Source organism: Notamacropus eugenii, chromosome 1 (assembly GCF_028372415.1).
Source record: "Notamacropus eugenii isolate mMacEug1 chromosome 1, mMacEug1.pri_v2, whole genome shotgun sequence".
In the NCBI taxonomy this organism is placed as follows: Eukaryota; Metazoa; Chordata; class Mammalia; order Diprotodontia; family Macropodidae; genus Notamacropus; species Notamacropus eugenii.
The window spans coordinates 718,254,854-718,276,784 of NC_092872.1; the positions used below are offsets into that span (position 1 = coordinate 718,254,854).

The 21,931-nt window shown below is 37.1% G+C and overlaps 1 long non-coding RNA gene across 2 annotated transcripts in view; it reads right to left on the reverse strand.

Moving 5' to 3' along the window:
• LOC140521589 (uncharacterized) overlaps nucleotides 1-21,931 on the reverse strand; it is a 75,717-nt gene that overhangs the window by 24,910 nt on the left and 28,876 nt on the right. For both annotated transcript variants that reach the window (XR_011972995.1, XR_011972994.1), the window contains one exon: nucleotides 19,846-19,954. This is a non-coding gene — a long non-coding RNA (uncharacterized lncRNA). The remainder of the gene's footprint in view (nucleotides 1-19,845; nucleotides 19,955-21,931) is intronic.

Sequence of the window (21,931 nt, forward strand, 5' to 3'; positions counted from 1 at the left end):
ACATTGGCATGGCCTACCCATGAGCAACTAATGTTTTTCCACTTACTTAAATCTGACTTTATTTGTGCAAAAAGTGTCTTGTAATTGTGTTCATATAATCCCTGGGTTTGTTTTGGCAGGTAAACTCCTAAGTATTTTATACTGTCTACCCTAGCTTTAAATGGGATTTCTCTTTCTATCTCTTGCTGTTGGACTTTGTTGCTAACATATAGGAATGCAGAAGATTTGTGTGGGTTTATTTTGTAACCTGCAACTTTGCCAAAGTTGTTTATTATTTCAAGTAATTTTTTACTTGAATCTCTGGGATTCTCTAAGTAAATCATCATATCATCTGCAAAGAGTGATAACTTAGTTTCTTCTTTGGCTATTCTTATTCCTTCAATATCTTTATCTTGTCTAATTGCTACAGGTAACATTTCTAGTACCATATTGAATAATAGTGGTGATAATGGACATCCTTGTTTCACCCCTGATCTTATTGGGAAAGCATCTAGCTTATCCCCATTGCATATAATGCTTGCTGAAGATTTTAGATAGATACTGCTTATTATATTATGGAAAGTTCCCTTTATTCCTACGTCCTCCAGTGTTTTTAGTAGGAATGGGTGTTGTATTTTGTCAAAAGCTTTTTCTGCATCTATTGAGATAATCACGTGGTTTTTGTTAGCTTTGTTGTTGATGTGGTCAATAATGCTAATAGTTTTCCTAATATTGAACCAGCCCTGTAATCCTGGTATGAATCCTACCTGATCATAATGTATTAATCTCGTGATAAGATGCTGTACTCATTTTGCTAAAATCTTATTTAAAATTTTTTGCATCTATATTCATTAGGGAAATTGGTCTATAATTTTCTTTCTCTGTTTTGTCTCTTCCTGGTTTGGGTATCAAAACCATATTTGTATCATAGAAAGAATTTGGGAGGACTCTTTCTTCCCCGATTTTGAAAAAGTCTATATAGTATTGGAATTAACTGTTCTTTAAATGTTTGATAGAATTCACTTGTGAATCCATCTGGCCCTGGAGATTTTTTCCTAGGGAGTTCATTGATGGCTTGTCCAATTTCTTTTGCTGAGATGGGGTTGTTTAGGTATTCAACTTCCTCTTCTGTTAATCTGGGCAATTTGTATTTTTTAAAATATTCATCCATCTCGTTTAGATTATCGAATTTGTGGGCATAAAGTTGGGCAAAGTAGTTTCTAATTATTGTTCTAATTTCCTCCTCATTGGAGGTGAGTTCACCCCTTTCATTTTTAATATTAGTAATTTGATTTTCTTCTTCCTTTTTTTAAATCAGATTGACCAAAGGTTTATCAATTTTATTAGTTTTTTCATAAAACCAACTATTGGTTTTATTTATCAATTCAATAGTTTTCTTAATTTCAATTTTATTAATCTCTCCTTTGGTTTTCAGTATTTCTAATTTGGTATTTACTTGGGGATTTTCAATTTGTTCTTTTTCTAGCTTTTTCAACTGCAAGCCCAAGTCATTCATCTCCTCTTTCTCTATTTTATTTATGTAAGCATTCAAAGATATAAAACTTCCCCCTAATAACTGCTTTTGCAGTATCCCATAAGATTTGGTATGTTGTCTCACTATTGTCATTGTCTTGAATGAAATTGTTGATTGTTTCTATGATTTCTTCTTTAACCCAAGCCTTCTTTAGGATTAGATTATTTAGTTTCCAATTGATTTTTGGTTTATCTTTCCATGGCCTTTTATTACATGTAATTTTTAATGCATTATGATCTGAGAAGGATGCATTGATTATCTCTACCTTTCTGCACTGGATTGTGAGATTTTTATGTCCTAGTACATGGTCAATTTTTGTAAATGTTCCATGTACCACTGAGAAAAAGGTATATTCCTTTCTATTCCCATTCAATTTTCTCCAAAGATCTATCATATCTACCTTATCCAGAGTTTTATTTACCTCCTTAACCTCTTTCTTGTTTATTGTGAGGTTAGATTTATCAATTTCAGAGAGGGGGAGGTTGAGGTCCCCCACTAGTATAGTTTTGCTGTCAATTTCTTCCTTCAACTCCCCCAACCTCTCCTCTAAGAATCTGAATGCTATCCCACTTGGAGCATACATGTTTAGTAATGATATTGCTTCATTGTCTATGGTGCCTTTTAGCAAGATATAGTTTCCATCCTTATCCCTTTTGATTAGATCTATTTCTGCTTTTGCTTTGTCTGAGATTAGGATTGCTACTCCTGCCTTTCTTACATGAGCTGAAGCACAATATATTCTGCTCCATCCTTTGACCTTTATCCTATGTGTATCCCCCCGTTTCAAATGTGTTTCTTGTAAGCAGCATATTGTTGGATTATGGCTTTTAATCCATTCTGCTATCCATCTCTGTTTTATGGGAGAATTCATTCCATTCACATTCACAGTTATGATTACAATCTGTGTATTTCCCTCCATCCTCTTTCCCACCATTTGTGCTTTTAGCTCTCCTGTCTCCCTTCCCCTCCTCAATAGTATTCACTTTTCACCCCCTCCTCCTGCAGCCTTCCCCTCCTTCTTTTAGCCCCCCTCCCTTTTACTCCCCTTTACTCTTATTGCTTCTTCCCTCCCTTTTAGCCTCCCTCCCCTTTCTTCCCCCTTCCCCTCCTACTACCTATAGAGCTAGTTAGGATTATCTACTTAAGATTATTGTTCCCTCCTTTAAACAAATCAGATGAGAGTACCTCTCAAACAATGCTCATCTCCCTCCCCTCCTTCCCTCTACTATAGTTTTGTACTTCTTCCTGTGATGTAATTTGCCATTTTCTGCTTCCTCCTTTTCACACCTCCTATTACAATCCCTTCTCATGCTTAAATCATATTTTTGACATGACATCATTTACTTTATACCCGTTCCCTCTATGTATATCCCTTTTATCATAATAGCTGCACAGTTCTCAAGATTAAGAGGTATCATATTCCCTTATAGGGAGGTAAACAGTTTGCCCTAATTGAGTAACAAGTTTTTGTTTTTGTTTCTTCCCCCCTGTTTACCTTTTTACGATTCTCTTGAGACCTGCATTTGAAGATCAAATTGTATATTGAGTTCTGGCATTTTGGTCAGGAAGCTCTGGAAATCCCTTATTTCATTGAATGATTTTTCTCCTTGCCTGAAATGTTATGCTGAACTTTGCTGGGTAGTCGATCCTTGGTTGAAGTCCCAACTCCTTTGCCTTACGAAATATTGGGTTCCAATTCTTTCGATCTTTTAATGTAGAAGCTGCAAGGTCCTGTGTGATCCTGACTTTATGTCCTTGATATTTGAATTGTTTCTTTCTGGCTGCTTGTAGTATTTTCTCCTTCACTTGATAGCTCTGGAATTTGGCAACGATATTTCTTGGGGTTTTGAGTTTGGGATCCCTTTCGGGAGGGGAACGGTGGATTCTTTCGATGACTATTTTGCCCTCTGAGTCTAGTACTTCTGGGCAGTTTTCCTTGATGATTTCCTGGAAGATATTGTCCAGGCTCTTTTCTTCATCATGGGTTTCTGGCAGGCCAATAATTCTTAAATTTTCTCTTCTGGATCTATTTTCCAGGTCAGTTGTTTTTCCAATTAAATATTTTACATTTTCTTCTATCTTTTCATTCTTTAGATTTTGTTTGACTGATTCTTGCTGCCTCATTAAGTCATTAGTTTCTACTTGCCCAATTCTAATCTTCATTGTATTGTTTTCTTCAGTTAACTTTTGCATCTCCTTTTCCATCTGACCATTTTTTCCCTTTAAGGAGCTATTTTCTCCATTTAATTTTTTTACTTCCTTTTCCATTCGACCAATTTTCCCAGTTAGGTTTTGTGTTTCCTTTTCCATTTGATCAATTTTCGCAATTAGGTTTTGGGTTTCCTTTTCCATTTGATTAATTCTTCCTTTTAGGGAATTATTTTCTCCAGTCAATTTTTGAAATTCCTTTTCCATTTGTTCAATTTTCCTTTTTAAAGTGATGTTCTCATCAGTGAATTCTTTTTTTATAATTTTAAAATCATTGGCCAGTTTTTCTTCTATTTCCTTCTTCAGCTGTTCCAGGAAAGCTAGTTGTACTTGTGAGAGGTTCATAGTCCCTTCTGAAGTTTCAGATGGAAGTACAGTCTCAGCTCTGACCTCTTTGGTGTTTGTGTTTTATCCCCATAGAAAGATTCTATGGTTTTTTCACTTTTCGTCTGCTTTTTCCTATTCATGATGTTGGCTGAGTGTAGTAGCTTCTGGTTCTTTCAGTCAGAAGGTACAGAACTTTGTGTTGAGCTGATGTATGAAAAGGCTAAAAGCAGATTTTTGTTCATTGTTTCCCAGGTCAACCCTGGGGTTAGCTTGTTAAGTGTGTGGGAGGAGTGGTCTGGTCACAGGAGATCTCCTCAGCTGTACTGAGGCAAAGGCAAGCTCTGGAGATGGTGATCCCAGCTTCTCTATTGTCTTCCCTTTTCCCCTGGAGGGCTGAGGCACGCCTAGATGCTAATGCGTGTTCCCACCCCACTTGGGGCTCCTCTCCCGGCACTGAGGCTTGCCTGGGACTCAGTGTGAATTTTCTCTGTCCTGGGTCCTCTGTCCTTCTGGTCCGCCTCTGCCACTGTAGGAAGAATCCCCCTTTGCTATTTTCCTAGCCTCTGGTGTTATGACACTATTTGCCCCCTTCTGCTGTTCCCGCTGATCCAGGATTTTTCTGGGGAAATATTTTATGGTTCTTTCACGGTCATCAGGGGGGAGGAGAGAGCATTTACTGATCACTCTGCCATCCTGGCTCCCAGAAGTTCAAGTAGGTGACTTACCGAAGTTTAGTCTTCAGGCTGAAGGTTTCAAGGGCTGCTGCGCTGATATCTGGTGCTCAGCGGCTCTCAGTGGCTCAGTTTGGCTTGTCTCCTGCTCCACTGGTTCTGCCTGCTGCTCTGAGCCTTCTCAGGTCCCTTCCTCCCTGCTGAGCTGACCACGCTGCGCTGTGCGCTGGGGGCTCACCCCTGCGGAACAGATCCTTCCCGTGGACCTTCCAGTCTAACCTGGGCTCCGAATCCGTCAAAGTCTATCACCCACTGGATTCTGTACCTCCAAAGTTTTGTCAGATTCTCCTTTCAGAGCTATCCAGAGGAGTTTGTACAGGAGCTTAGGTGAGTCGTTGCTTTCACTCCGCCATCTTGGCTCCGCCCCCTCAGTTCCAAAGTTCTTGAGGAAACTTAGTCCATAGGATGGATCCCGTCTTTCTTCTAACTCTGAGAACTCACTCTAGCTGTCTAATCATTCATGGTTGCCATCTGCCAAAATAAATTCCTGAAAACCATATTTGAAGGTAGCAGGCCCCCTTTTCCCATTCACATAGGAGCCAGGATATTAACCTCCCCATGATGACAGCCAGGGCCTGGACAGCGTGGTAATGGCAATGGAGCTAGAACAGAGAAAGTGTTGAGGAACTAGAATTCACAATCACAAGCACAAAAGGTGTCAAGGGGACTAAATTAGTCTCAGATATCAAAAATTTCAAAGGTAGGGCACCAGAGCAATGATGATGCAAAGACCAGCCCACAGAGGAGAGAGAGTCTGATAAAGGGAGGTGCCAATAATGAAAAACATGCACAGGGGAGATGATAGGATAAAAGAGCCAGGGACCTGGTTGATGGAGGTCAATATGCTCAGATCAAAATTGCTGCTCTCCATCCCTTTGGGGGATGGAAAATTTTCTGCCAACCAGGACAGCAGAAGGAGCATATCCATTGAAGGATTCAGGCAGGGTAGGTAGGTGGATGAGTGCTCAAAGAGATGAGCAGCCACTATAATGCAAGTAAAAGCACATGAAAAAGGAGACTAAAAAAGGTCCCAGAGTCAGAGGAAAGAGGGGCATAACGAACAGAAGTCACACAGCCAAAGCCAACCAAAACCAAAGCTAGTGGAAGCAGGAAATATGGGCAAACAGCATAGTGCATATAAGGATTCAAGTGGGGAAGGATCCCTTCTACTGGCAGGCATGGTCTGGATTCTAGGAGGAGCCTCTGCCTAGATGTCATCTTCTTCAGGCCTTACAAAGTCAAAAGGCAAGGACTCCAACAGGTTCAGTGGTCCATTAGGAGCAGACCATTTTCAGATAACCCAAGGGTCCACAGCCACAGTTTGGCAGCTGTGGGAGTGGTCAGAATGACCTGGTAGCAGCCCTTAGAAGACATAGGAGTTGACAATTGAGAGAAAACTCTTTCTACCAGTCTTTGGATCTGAGCTGCTGGTCAGCATAACATAGGTCCTTGGTTAAAGGCATATCAAGATGGTTCAATTTCCTAGCCATGCAGGCCAAGGATAATAATGCAATAATGCTTTTCTCATAATTCCTCTACTTGCATTATTATACTGTCAGGTACAGATTAAATTACTCAAAAAACTCACAACACACTACTTTTGTGTAGGGATATTTACATGCCACCAAGATAACCAAGAAAACCTAAACATCAACCATACAAATAATACAATCATTATCACTAATATTAACTAACATCAGATCTCCTTATATCCCAGTAACCCATTCTCCATGTCCATTGACTCAGCACTTTTTGAATTGCAGCTATCTCATATACTTATCTGGTCCCCAGACTTCTTTTCTTAGACAATAGTCTTTATTCTCATTACAGCTCTGAAGGGGTTTCTGCTTCAATGGTTCCAAATATGAAGATGCCTAGTTCATTCTAACTAGGTATGATTTAGTACAATTACTTAAATTTGGTTCTCCAATTTTCAAATTTCAGAAGATTCTGTTTATGTACCTTACTCAAGGAAAGAGCATGGGGAAAGCAGAAGGGTTTCCTGAAGCTTCTAAAATCTGAAGAGTTATTTAGTGCAGTCTGAAAATGGTTAATTTCCAAACTCCTTAATGATTAATCTCCAAATTTCTAGAATCTGCAAATATGTTTTTAGGAGTTCTACAGTTTTGATCATTTACCTTTATTTGCATAGTTTCAACTTGGTTAACATTGTGACATGTCTTACAAGCTTTTTCTTCTTTCTTGAAACCTAATCTCCCATGGAAAGTCTAAGGCAGGAGTTAGTCCTAATTACTGAGAAAATTATTTCACCTTTGATCTCAAAGTAACAAAAAAAACCTTCATTAGCCTTTGCCAGTGTTTTTTTAGACATTTTTTTCTGATTACAAGATAATAGAATGTAGTATTTGGGAGAGGGTAAAGCAGAAGGAAATTGTAAAGGGAGGAAATGGCCAAGTTATGAAGGCTGTTAAGGATTTTTAATGAGATCCTGAAGGTGATAAAGAGGGACTGGAGCTTCTGGAGTAGGAGGTGACTTGGTGAGAACCGCTGTCTCCAATGATCAGTTTAAGAGTTGAGTGCAAGATTGGTTGGAGTGGGGAAAAGAGTTGAGGCAGATAAATCAACCAGACAGCCAAGACCAGAGTCCAACCATGAGACAATAAGGGCCTGAAAAAAGTCACAGTGTTCTGAGGGGATAATAGAAGAAGAAAAAGTCACACAAATAAATATTTCACTCCTTTTAGCCACAATTTCATCAATTACAAAAACAGGGGTTGAGAATAGCAGTGCTTTCTTCATTTCAGCATATAGAAAGATGTAACAGAAATGCAGAAGTGAAGAATAAACGTCTTTTTCCACGCCCCCCCCCCCAACAACTCAAGGGATACATTCTCTTCACCTTACCTAGTATACTGACCAAAGAATCTCCAAGTACCTGCCTCTGACATTTCATGTAAACCTTGGATCTTAGTTATCCTTAAATTTTGTTGGTTACCCAGTCTCAGTTCTTTTTCTAAACAAGCTACTTACTTTCTTTCATCCTTTCTTCCTCCCTCCCTTCCTTTCTTCCTCCCTCCCTTCCTTTCTTTCTTTCTTTCTTTCTTTCTTTCTTTCTTTCTTTCTTTCTTTTCTTTCTTTCTTTCTTTCTTTCTTTCTTTCTTTCTTTCTTTCTTTCTTTCTTTCTTAATTCTATTCTTTTTTGTGAAGAAACATTATTTTTGTTTATTTTCAGTTCCAAATTTTCACCTTCCCTCTACACCGTCCCCGACCCAATGAGAAGGCAAGAAATACAACACACATTGTATACATGAAGTCATGCAAAACATTTCCCCATTATCCATATTCCAAGAAAAGCAAAAAATTTAAAATGAAGAGAAAAATGCCTTGATCTGTGCTCTGAGTTTATCAGCTCTCTATCTCTAACTTTTAAAAAATATATTCATTTTATTTATTTTTAATATTCTACAATCCCTACCATAAAATTAGATGTTTTTCCCCATACCTAACCCCACTACCCCCCTCCCTCCCCAAGATGGCATACAATTCTATATAGTATGTACAGATACATTCCTATTGAATACATTTTCACTATAGTCATGTTGTGGAGAAGAACTAAAAAAAATGGGAGAAATTATATAACAAACCAATGCATAACACACACACACACACACACACACACACACACACACATATGATCTGCTACATTCTTCAATTGAATTTCACAGTTCTTTCTCTGAAGGTGGAAGGCATTTTGCCTCAGAAGATCATTGGGAATTTTTTTTTTTTATGTCCTTGCATTGCTATGAAGATCGGAGTGTACCAGAAAAAACTTTCACCCACTGTGGTCATTGCTGTGCACAAAGTTCTCCTGGTTCTGCTCCTTTTGCTCAACATAAGTCTTTCCAGGCCTCTCTGAAGTCTTCTTGTTCATCATTTTTTATAGTGCAATATTTTTCCATAACATTCATATATCATAATTTATTCAGCCATTCCACAATTGATGGGTATCCCCTTGATTTCCAGTTTTTGGCCACTACAAAGAGTGCTGTTATAAACGTTTTTGTACACGTGGGACCCTTTCCCATTTTTATGATCTCTTGGGGATACAGTCCTAGAAGCAATATTGCGGGGTCAAATGGTATGCACATTTTTGTAACCTTTTGGACATAGTTCCAAACTGCTCTCCAGAATGGTTGGATGAGCTCACCAACAATGAATTAGTGTTCCAACTCTCCCACATTCTCTCCAACATTTATCATTTTCCTGTTCTGTCATGTTTGCCAATCTAATAGGTGTGATATGGTACCTCAGAGTTGTTTCGATTTGCATCTCTCTAATCAAAAGTGATTTAGAGCATTTTTTCATACAACTGTAGATATCTTTAATTTCTTCCTATGAAAATTGCCTGTTCATATCCTTTGACCATTTATCAATTGGAGAATGACTTGTATTGTTGTACATTTGACTCAGCTCTCTGTATGTTCTTGAAATGAGGACTTTATCCCCAAGATAGCTGTAAAATTATCCATCACACTTCATAATGCTTTCTGTCTCTAGTCAAAAATTCTTCCCTTCTCCATAAATCTGATAAATACACTATTCCTTGCTCCTCCAGAGTGTCCATGGTATCAATCTATATACATAGATCATGTACCCATTTGGACTTTATTTTTGTGTGTGGTATCAGGCATGGGTATATGCCTAGTTTCTGCCACACTGTTATCCAGTTTTCCCAGCAATTTTTGTCGAACAGTGAGTTCTTATACCAGAAGTTGGGGTCCTTGGGTTTATCATACAAGAGATTGCTGTATTCATTGTCTACTGGGTCTTGAGTTGCTAGCATATTCAACTTGTCTGCTGTTCTGTTTCTTAGCCAGTACCAAGTGGTTTTGATAATTGCTACTTTCTGATATAATTTGAGATCTGGTAGCACTAGGCCATGTTCCCTAGCATTTCTTTTCTTTAGTCTCTTTGATATTCTGGATCTTTTGTTCTTTCAGATGAATTTTGACATTGTTGTATCCAGGTCTAGAAAATAATTATCTGATAGTTTAATTGGTATGGCACTAAATAAGTAAATTAATTTAGGTAGAATTGTCATTTGTATTATATTAACTCAGCCTACCCATGAGCAACTGTTGTTTTTCCACTTACGTAGATCTGACTTTATTCGTGCAAAAAGTGTCTTGTAATTGTATTCATAGAGTCCCTGGGTTAGTTTGGCAGGCAAACTCCCAAATATTTTATAGTGTCTACCCTAACTTTAAGTGGCATTTCTCTTTCTATCTCTTGCTGTTGGAGTTTGTTACTAATATATATGAATGCAGAAGATTTGTGCAGGTTTATTTTGTAACCTGCAACTTTGCCAAAGTTGCTTATTATTTCAAGTAATTTTTCATTTGATTCTCTGGGATTCTCTAAGTATATCATCGTATCATCTACAAAGAGTGATAACATAGTTTCTTCTTTGCCTATTTTTATTCCTTCAATTTCATTATCTTGTCTAATTGCTACAGCTAACATTTCTAGTACCATATTGAATAATAGGGATGATAATGGATAACCTTGCTTCACCCCTGATCTTATGGGAAATGCATCTAGTTTATCACTATTGCATATAATGCTTGCTGAAGGTTTTAGGTAGATACTGCTTATTATTTTATGGAAAGTTCCTTTTATTCCTATGTTCTCCACTGTTTTGAAGGTGTTGTATTTTTTCAAAAGCTTTTTCTATATCTTTTGAGATAACCATGTGGTTTTTGTTAGCTTTGTTGTTGATATGACCAATAGTGGTAATAGTTTTCCTAATAGTGAACCAACCTTGCATTCCTGGCATGAATCCTCCCTGACCATAATGTATTATTTTCATCATAAGTTACTGTATTTGTTTTGCTCAAATCTTATTTAAAATTTTTGCATCCATATTCATTAGAGAAATTGATCTATAATTTTCTTTCTCTGTTTTGTCTCTTCTTGGTTTAGGTGTCAAAACCATATTTGTATTATAAAAAGAATTTGGGAGGATTCCTTCTTCCCCAATTTTCAAACATAGTCTATATAGTATTGGAATTAACTGTTCTTTAAATGTTTGATAGAATTCACTTGTAAATCCATCTGGCTCTGAAGATTTTTTCCTAGGGAGTTCATTGATGGCTTGTTCAATTTCTGTTTCTGAGATGCGGTTGTTTAAGTATTCAACTTCCTCTTCAGTTAATCTGGGCAATTTGTATTTTTTAAAATACTCATCCATCTCATTTAGATTGTCGAATTTGTGGGCATAAAGTTGGGCAAATTATTGTTTTAATTTCCTCCTCATTGGAGGTGAGTTCACCCCTTTCATTTTTGATATGAGAAATTTGATTTTCTTCTTTCTTTTTTTTAAATCAAATTGACCAAAGGTTTATTAATTTGATTAGTTTTTTTCATAAAACCAAATATTGGTTTAATTAATTCAATAGTTTTCTGAATTTCAATTTTATTAATCTCTCTTTTGGTTTTCAGTATTTCTAATTTGGTATATACTTGGGGATTTTCGATTTGTTCTTTTTTTAGCTTTTTCAGCTGCATGCCCAGGTCATTGATCTCCTCTTTCTCTATTTTATTTATGTAGGCATTCAAAGATATGAAACTTCCCCTAAGAACTGCTTTTGCAGTATCCTATAAGATTTGGTATGTGGTATGTTGTCTCATTATTGTCATTCTCTTGAATGAAGTGGTTGATTATTTCTAAGAGTTGTTGTTTAACCCACTACTTCCTTAGGATTAGATTATTTAGTTTCCAATTGATTTTTGGTTTATCTTTCCATGGCCTTTTATTACATGTAATTATTACTGCATTATGATCTGAGAACCATGCATTGAGTATCTCTGCCTTTCTGCACTGGATTGTGAGATTTTTGTGTCCTAGTATATGGTCAGTTTTTGTATGTATGTCATGTACTGCTGAGAAAAAGGTATATTCCTTTCTATTTCCATTTAATTTTCTCCAGATATCTATAATATCTACCTTATCCAGAGTTTTATTTACCTCCTTAACCTCTTTCTTGTTTATTTTGAGGTTAGATTTATCAAGTTCAGAGAGGGGGAGTTTGAGGTCCCCCACTAGTATAGTTTTGCTGTAAATTTCCTCCTTCAACTCCTCCAACCTCTACTCTATGAATTTGGATGCTATACCACTTGGAGCCTACATGTTTAATAATGATATTGCTTCATTTTCTATGGTGCCTTTTAGCAGGATATAATTTCTTTCCTTATCTCTTTTGATTAGATCTATTTCTGCTTTTACTTTTTCTGAGGTTAGGATTGCTACCCCTGCTTTTCTTACATCAGCTGAAGCACAATATATTGTGCTCCAGCCTTTGAATTTTACCCTGTGTGTATCCTTCCATTTCAAATGTGTTTCTTGTAAATAACATATCGTTGGATTATGACTTTTAATCCATTCTGCTATCCATCTCTGTTTTATGGACGAGTTCATTCCATTCACATTCACAGTTATGATGACAATCTGTGTCTTCCCCTCCATCCTCTTTCCCACTGTTTGTGTTTTTAGCTCTCCCAGCTCCTTTCCCCTCCTCAATAGTTTTCACTTTTCACCACCACCTCCTGCAGCCTCCATTTCCTTCTTTTAGCCCCCCTCCCTTTTACTCCCCTTTACTCTAATTGCTTTTCCCCTCCCTTTTGGCTTCCCCTTCCCTTTCTTCCCATGTGCCCTCCTACTGCCTATAGAGCTAGTTAGAATTATATACTTAAGTTTATTGTTCTCTTCTTGAATCAAATCAGCTGAGAATACCTGTCAAACAATGCTCATGTCCCTCCCCTCTTTCCCTCTAATATAATTTTGAATCTCTCTGTGATGTAATTTATCATTTTCTGATTCCTCCTTTTCATACCTCTTGTTACAATCCCTTTGCATGCTTATATCATATTTTTTACATGACATCATTTACTTTATACCCATTACCTCTATGTATATCTCATTTATATTTCATAATAGATGTACAATTCTCAAGATTAACAGGTATCATCTTCCCTTATAGGGAACTTGAGTAGCAAGTTGTTTTTTCTCCCCCCCGTTTACCTTTTTATGCCACTTGAGGCCTGCATTTGAAGACTGAATTTTCTATTAAGTTCTGGCATTTTGTCAGGAACGTCTGGAAATCCCTTACTTCATTAAATGACCATCTCCTTGCCTGAAATGTTATGCTGAACTTTGCTGGGTAGTTGATCCTTGGTTATAGTCCCAGTTCCTTTGCCTTGTAGCATATCAGATTCCAATACCTTCAATCTTTTAATGTAGAAGCTGCAAGGTCCTCTGTGATCCTGACTGTAGCTCTTTGATATTTGAATGCTTTCTTTATGGCTGCCTACAGTATTTTCTCCTTCACTTGATAGTTCTGGAATTTGGCAATGATATTTCTTGGGGTTTTGAGTTTGGATCCCTTTCAGGAGGTGAACAGTGGATTCTTTGGGTGACTATTTTGCTCTCTGGATCTAGAAATTCTGGGCAATTTTTCTTGATGATTTCCTGGAACATATTGTCCAGACTCTTTTTTGCCTTTGTGACTTTCTGGCAGGCCAATGTTTCTTAAATTTTCTCTCCGGGACCTATTTTCCAGGTCTGTTGTTTTTCCAGTTAGATATTTTATATTTTCTTCCATCTTTTCATTCTTTAGATTTGTTTCACTGATTCTTATTGTCTCATAGAGTCATTAGTTTCTGCTTGCCCAATTCTAATTTTTATCAAATTATTTTCTTTGGTTAACTTTTGCATCTCCTTTTTCATCTGTCCAGTTGTTCCTTTTAAGGAGTTATTTTCTCCAGTTAATTTTTGTACTTCCTTTTCCATTTGTCCAATTTTCCTAGTTAGCTTTTGTGCTTACTTTTCCATTTGTTCAATTTTCCTTTTTAAAGAGATGTTCTAATCAGTGAACTCTTTTTTCATTCTTTTGAAATCATTGAAATCATTTTCTTCCATTTCCTTCTTCAGGTATTCCAGGAGAGGTGCTTGTGCATGCAAGCAGTTCACAGTCCCTTCTGAAATTTCAGATGGAAGTATAGTCTCATTACTGACTTCTTTGGTATTTGTGTTTTGGTCTTTGTCCCCATGAAAAGATTCTATGATTTTTTTACCCTTCTTTTGCTTTTTCTTGTTCTTGATGGAGATTGTTTGTTGTGACTTCTGGTTCTTTCAGTTAGAAGCTACAGAACTTAGTGTTGAGCTGACTGGTATGAAAAAAACTAAGGGCAAGTGTCTTTTTATCTTTTTGTTTTGTGTTTCCCCTATCAGCCCTGAAGTTAACTTGTTAAGCATGGGGTAGGGGTGGTCTGGTCCTGGGAGATCTCCTCAACTGAGGCAAAGGCAAGCTCAGGGGTGGGATATCGTAAGAATGATTTGTTGACATTAAATCCCAGGTCCTAGGAAGGAGCTGAGGCAGCTTGGGATGAACAGTGACTCTTCAATGTCTGGTTTTTCTCTTCTTTCTTTTGGATGTACGGACCAAATCACAAATGCATAACAGAGACAAGAAACAAAAATGTACCATAAACATAAATATCGGAACTTAAATACAAAGTAAAAAAGAAAAAAGCATGTCGTGCATAGCAGAACATAAAAGAGGATTCAAAATATGTAATAATATATTTTCATTTCAAGACATCTTGTATGATGAATAATTTACATTACATTGAAAAGTGTCCATCTAACCTTTGCTTCCTTGTGAGTTTTCTTTTCTTATCTGTTGTGCCTGTTTTTTACTTTGTTCTTTTTTTCCCTCCCAGACTCACCCAGAAGGCTACAAGAAAGTTTAACTATATTTCTCTATAACTACAGATATATACATACACATGGTTGATTGTTGTCCTTCATTTTAAAAGAGGACCAAAATGACATCATCATGATGTTTGAATGTGTCTGACTGTGACTGATCAGACCAATAGGAGCTTGGAATATTCTACCACAGATTGGGCACAGATAGTCCATGTGAACATTTGGAGTAGATACTCCAAAGTTATGCACCATATATTGAATTTGTGCTGTCTTAATTCTGCTTAGCTCTTAGAGCACAGCACCCTTTTTGATGTGGGCATGCCATGCCAAGTGTTCCTGTGCCAGTGTCTCCCATGAGACACAATCACATCCAAAGTTCTTGAGAGAGACCTTGAAAGAGTGCTTGTATCTCTTATTCTGACCACCATGTGATCACCTGCCCCATGTGAGTTCTCCATAAAATAGTTTTTGTGGTTTTTTTGCAAGCTTATATTTTGCAATAGAATAACCTGGTTAGCCCATTGGAGTGGTACTCTGTGAAGCATAGTTTGATTGGTTGGCAGTTTAGTTATAGCAAGGACTTCAGTATCTGGTACCTTATTCTGCCATGTGACCTTCAGAATCTTCCTAAGACAGTTCAAATGGAAGCAATTCAGTTTCCTGGTATGCTGCTGGTAGACTGTCCATGACTCAAAAGCATACAACAATGAGGTCAGCACAATAACTTCAAATGAAGACTTTCAGTTTGGTAGTCACTCTAATACCTCTACTCTCCCATAATTTTCTTCAGAGCTTCCCAAACATTGAGCTAGCTCTGGAGATGCAGGCATCAACCTCATTGTCAATGTGTACATTCCAGGATAGTACACTACCAAGGTAAGGGAACTTATCCACAGCATTCAAAACTTCTCCATTACTTGTAAACAGTGGTTCCACATATGGATGATGTGATGCTGGGTGATGAAGCACCTATGTTTCCCTGGTGATAATAATTAAGCCAAAATTAGCACAGGCAGCAGAGAATTCATCCATACTTTGTTGCATCTCAATTTCAGAGGCAGCATTAATTGCACAATCATCTGGAAACAGAAAATCATACACCAACACTCCCTCCACTTTGCTCTTGGCTTCTAGCCTTTTGAAACTGAAGAATTTCCAATCAGTATGGTAACTGACTTTGATACCATGTCAACCTCATTGAAAGCATTTGGCAAACTGACTGAAAACATCATGCTACAAAGGGAGCAAGCAGACAGCCCCTTTTCACTCCATTAGTGACTGAGAAGGCACACGAGCACTGTCCACTCTCCAGAACCCACGCCAGCATGATACCATGAAATTGACACACAGTACTGATACTCATATTTAGTATATAGACATATAAAGAATATAGAGATATACTTTCTCAACAATATCCTACTTCTGATCTTTGTTTTTATATTTGTGCATATCTCTTGTTTCCTATCTCTGCTATCTCTTCTACTTTACTTCTACAGCCTACTTTGGCCTCATATTACTTGGCTACCTTCCCTCCAAGGATCTACATGCCTTTCTACAACCCTCATTTACCTATTCCTTTATCATCCCCTCTAATGATCCTTCCTTTGTCCTCTTCACCTCCTATGCCACTACAGTTTTATTTCCTCTGACTTTAGAAGATTTTTATATACTTCTAAATATGGATGTACTGCTTACTCTTAAACCCATTCCCAATGAAAGTAGATTATCAGAACTACAAGCCCTCCTCCCTCTTCTAATTCTTCTGTATCAAGTCATCCTCTTGCACCTCATTTGTATAAAATAAATACTCTTTTTAGCAATTCCTAAATAGCTTTACTTTTTAAATTTATATCAAGGTCAGGTTTATTCCAATCTTTTTTATGAGCTACCCAATTATTAATAAGAATCTTAGACATACATTGTACACATAGAAAAGATAAACAATCAGTCCTTATGAAAATTTATAATCACTGTTTGTGGGGAAGTGGAGTCAAATGTCAGAGTAGAAGGAGTGACATGTAGAATCTCCCCCTCATAGCCCATAAAACACCTGTAAAAAATTACTCTAAACAAATTCTAGATCAGCAAAAGTCACAAAACGACAGAGTGAAAGAAATTTCCAGTCCAAGGCAACCTGGAAAGCTGGCAGGAAAGATCAATCGCACCAGTCACTGAGGAGAGCACAGCACAGCCTTGATTGTGTGGCACAGCAGGGACAAGACCAGAGAAGTCTTCAGGGCACCACTTCCAGCAGCAGCAGTTCCCAGATTGCTCAACCCACAAACACCAAAGACAGTTTCCAAGGTCAGTGAGAGAACTATTTCACCTGGTTGAGAAGAGAAAGTGTTCTGGCCCTGCCAGCAGCAGCCACTGAAGCATCAGCATCCATTTGTGGAGCCTTCAGCTTAAAGACACTGGAGGAACTAAATGACTGATCTCGGTCTCAGGCCTGAGGTTCTGAGGTGAAGAGGAGTACTGGCTGGTAGAGGTGAAGACTCTGAAGAGGGAATTCTACCCACAGATCCTGGGAAGAAAAGTTTGAAGTAGCTCCCAGACCAGAGCACAGGTCAGGAGAGGAGAAAACTCCTCTCCCTTGACAGCACCACCCTGGAGGAACTGAGAACTTACAGGTTCGCAGAGTATACTCTCCTCTTGAGAAAGGACTCAAATGTCAAGTAACTGACTAGGAAAATGCCCAAAAAAAGGGAGGACATGATTATAGAAGTCTACTTTCTTAGTGAACATGTATTTTCTTCCATTCTTTCCAATGAGGGAGAACAATGCATATCACCAGAGGAAGAAATAAAATCCAAGGCTTCTGCATCCAACACCTCCAACATAAATATGCAATGGTCTCAAGTTATGGAAGAGCTCAGAAAGGATTTTGAAAATCCAGAGAGATGGAGGAAAAATTGGAAAGAGAAATGAGAGATATGTAAGAAAATCATGAGAAGCAAGTCAACAGCTTGCTAGAGGAGATGATAGAAATGCAGACAAATGAGAACAGGAATTACTTAGAAGAAAACAATTTTGGGGAAGGACAAGGCCAAAAGAGAGAATAGAATAAATGGGGGGGGCAGGATAGGATGGAGGGAATTATAATTACTCTATCAAAACATGACTATTATAAAAATCTTTTGCATAACTAAACATGTATAGCCTTACTGAATGGATTGCCTTCTCAGTGTAGATGGGTGGGGAGGGCAGAAGGGAGAGAAATTGAAACTAAAAGATTGGGAACCAATGTTGAGAATTGTTTTTGCAAGCAACTGGGAAATAAGAAATATAGGTAATGAGATACAGACATCTATTTTGCCCTACAAGAAATAAGAGAAGATGGAGATAAGGGAAGAGAGGGGGGTGATAGGAGGAATGGCAGATTGGGGGAAGGGGTAATCAAAATGCAAAGTGTTTTGGGGTGGGAAAGGGCAGAGAAGAGGAGAAAATTTGGAACTCATAACTCTGTGGAAGTGAATGTTGAAAATCTAAAAAAAAAATAAATACACATAAAAAGAATAACCAGTCATTGGTATATACCTGCTATTTTTCTTTATTCTTTTATGTTGAAGCTGCTATTGAGTTCAGGATTTTTTAAAATTAATTCTTGAAGTCTGAGAGTTTATCAAATGTCCATTTTTTTTTATTTAGGATAATGCTTAACTTTGCAGAGTATGATATTTTTGGCCAGAGCCCTAGATCTTTTGCTCTTCAATATACTCTATTCTGAGAACTGTACTCCTTCAATATATCTGATGCTAGGTCTTCTGTGAATCTAATTCTGCCTCCATCATATATAAACTGTTTCAATCTTGATTCCTTTAGTATTTTCTTCCTGAGCTGTGTTTTCTGGAATTTGACTATAATATTCCCATGAGTTTTCCTCATAGGATCTCTTTTAAGTGGTGATTGATGGATTTTTTTTCTCTTTCCACTTCCATCCTGCCTTGTTCAAATCCTTGAGGACAATTTTCTTTATTTCAAGTATTACTCAAGATTCTTTTTTTATCGTAACTTTCAGTTACTCAGATTCTTGTTGAGATTTCCTCTCCTTAATCTATTTTCCAAATTAATTGTTCTTCTTAGGTGCTACTTTCCCTTCTATTTTTTTATTTTTCATATTTTATTTAACTATTTCTTGATCTCTAAAATTTCACTGGTTTCACTTTGCCAAATTCTAATAATCATGGTATCATTTTCTTCCTTAAAATTCTGGATCTCCTTTTCTATTTAGTTGCCTTTCCTTTCATAACCTGCTTGTTTTTCTTGGATGATTTTTATTTGGTTTTGTAGTTTTTTCCCACATTTCTGTCATTTTTAAATTCTTTTTTTTAAGATCTTTTATAAATTCTTTTGGGCAAGTATTCCAGTACCCCATTCTTAATGCTTATTTAAGCAGCATCTATTGGGTCCCAGATGTTCCATGTAATTATCTGGTCCTTGGATATCTTTTCTTGGACAAAAGAGTTTATTCTCAATACAGATCTAAAAGGGGTTTCTGCTTCTCTGGTTCATACCTACAAATTTCTAGATAATTTTAACTTACTTTAAATAAGTACAATCACTTAAATTTAGTTCTCTAATTTTGAAATCTTAGAGAATTTCACTTTAAGTACCATTTCCTGCTCCCATCCTTACCTAAATCCTATAGCTGATACAAGAATTTTTTAAAATTTGAGTATCCAACCATAAAATGAGCTCTTCTGCCTTTTAAAATTATCAGACAGATGCTTCAATAATGGAAAAATCCAAATTTGAAAATTTACAACCAAAGCATGACTAAAGCCTGAATTTCCATGACAGATAAATTTTGGAAGCCAATCCTATATACCTTTATATAATTCTGAGAGAAAACATTCCTATTCTCTTGCTTTTGATTCAAAATTTGCTATCCTATTTAATTATAAATCTATCACATACATCTTTCTGTTAGTACTTTGCCCAATCATTTCCTCCTTAGGAGGACGTTATCCCTTTGTTAATATTTGTCCATGAATATAAGTTAAAATTGTAAGATATTCATTCCTGTATCTTACTATAATGATTCAGACATGTTCCAATATCAATCTATAATTTAAGAGATTTATAACATACTTCCAGAATTTCCTGACTGTAGAAATTTGCTATAAAGGGAAACAAAAGTGAATAGTTATAACAATGACATCTATCGTAAAAGAAGGAAAAAAACGTCCTCTATTTGATTCCAGGGATAAGTCATACCTGAAAGTCAGTCATATACCTACAAGATGTTAAAAGCAGGACTCAGGATTAATAGGGAGGGGAATTCTCCTTGTCAGAAAGGAAATAGCACAATTAGGAAACAGTCAGGAAGATCTTACCTAGGCCATGTTCAAAGTTGTCCCCCAAAGTTTTCCAACTCACAGATCTTCAGCAGTTCTCAGCGTGTAGCACATGATATTGGTTTCATGACAATTCAGACAACTCTCCCTGTAATCAAAGATCAAAACTATAGTGAATTACATTTCCATAAATAAAGCCCTAAGAGCAAGTTCCAATCATCAGAACCTTGGGTGAGTTCAGTTCTCAAGGACCACACATCCTAGACAATAGGTATTTAATCTCACATTGGTAACAGTAAGAGACTCATTACAGGAAAAGTAGTACTGCTCTCAGAATCCCTTTAAACAATGGGAACATCTAAATGTGAGTCTTAAACAGTTTGCACACATTTCTCCACATGTTCTAACTCCAAAAGTAAAAGTAATATTAGATTTCCCATTAAGATAACACAAGATAGCTCATAAGTTACTACTCCTTACTAAGATACCTCTATAGTGAAACACTATTCCTTAAACAAAAGCAAAGAGGCTCCTGACTTTACCCTTTGCAACTCATAATTTCACATCCTTGCTTCACAAGCTTCTTACTCTTGTCTTAATATACTCACTCTGGAAAATGAGAAACTTCAATAATTGAATTTCATACATATGTACGTTCAAAAACTAATTTAATACTTGCATAAGCCATGGGATTACTACAAAATATGATTGAAACAACAAGATTTCTTCTGGTTTACAATTTATCATAATAATATAGCATTAAATTATCCTTCAAATGAAAATTCAGTAAGCCTTCTAAAAATCAGAGTAAGATGGTTTTCAAAACTTTTTTTCCCCCAAATTTTCCCTTTTTTGAAACAGATTAAAATTTAGCCTGATGTAAGAAAAAAGAAAACAATCACTACACATTTTTGGAGAAAATGAGTTGGAAACTTGTAAAATGGTAGATATCTCTTTTTCCTACCTTAAGGAAAAAAAAGTCTTTAAAACTGGAATTCATTTGAGTAAGTTGGTGGAAAATGTCCTTTTTATTTTTATTTTTTCTCAGTTTTTAATTCAGGAAAGGTGTAAAAGGCATCATAATGAAAAAAAGAAAGTAGGTCACTGACTCATCTTTATAAAAGCCCAAAAAAGAGCTGGAGGAAGGTGAGAAGGGAGGATAGGCAAGAGGACAGTCTGCAGAGACATGCAAAAAGGTTATTGTGTGATTATTTTACAAGCTGGGTGAAAGGAAGGTTCATATTTTTTCACAGAATTCTGTTTTTGTGTTGTGCTGCAGGTATGGAAAGGGTTTTCTTTTTGCACTTAAGTTCAACAGGAAAAGATTTAAATTTAAAAAGCGCAGCCAGTAAAAGACCCTAATGTGTCTACCATGAAGTATGAGCACAAAGAAAAGACTGCATAGGAAGATCATACTGGGAAGAAAATAAAACTGGAAGCTGCCTTACGTGTTTATTTCTGAGGAAACAGGAAAGTTGTGAAGCCATGAAGTGACAACTAGGTAGAAGAACATTGTAGGCCAAGGGGACAGCAGTGAGAGGGCACAGAGTCAGGAAGAGGGACCTGATCTAGTGCCACCAGATCATGGGTTACTTGGGAGGAGGCCAAGTGTAAGGAAAGTGGACACAGAGGAGTTGGCGAAGCTCTGAAGAACTTTAAAGGATTTTTTATTAGACTTTTGAGGTGATAAATAGGGACAGGAGTTTCTGGAGCAGGAGGTGACATGGTCACAGTTGGACAGCTGAGGGCTAGCATGGGCTGGAGTGGGGGGACAGATGAGGCAGAGAAACCAAAGAGACAGCCATGGCAACAGGGCAACCATGAAAGGATGAGGAACTCACAGAAGATGAGAGTGTTCTGAGTGGAGAATAGGAGATGATAGATTTTAACAAGAAAAAGGTCTCTGGACAACCATTCTGCTCCTCTTGGCCTCATTTTCCTCAAATACAAAATGAGAGGTTGAGAACAGCAATCTTTTCTCTTTTTTTCAGCATTTAGAAAGATGTAACAGAAATAGAGAAGAATAGACATCTATTTCCTGACAACAAGTGAAGAGACACTTTCTGCCCACACTACCTGCTGGACCAAAGAATCTCCAAGTCCCCTCCATCTCCATTTCATCTAA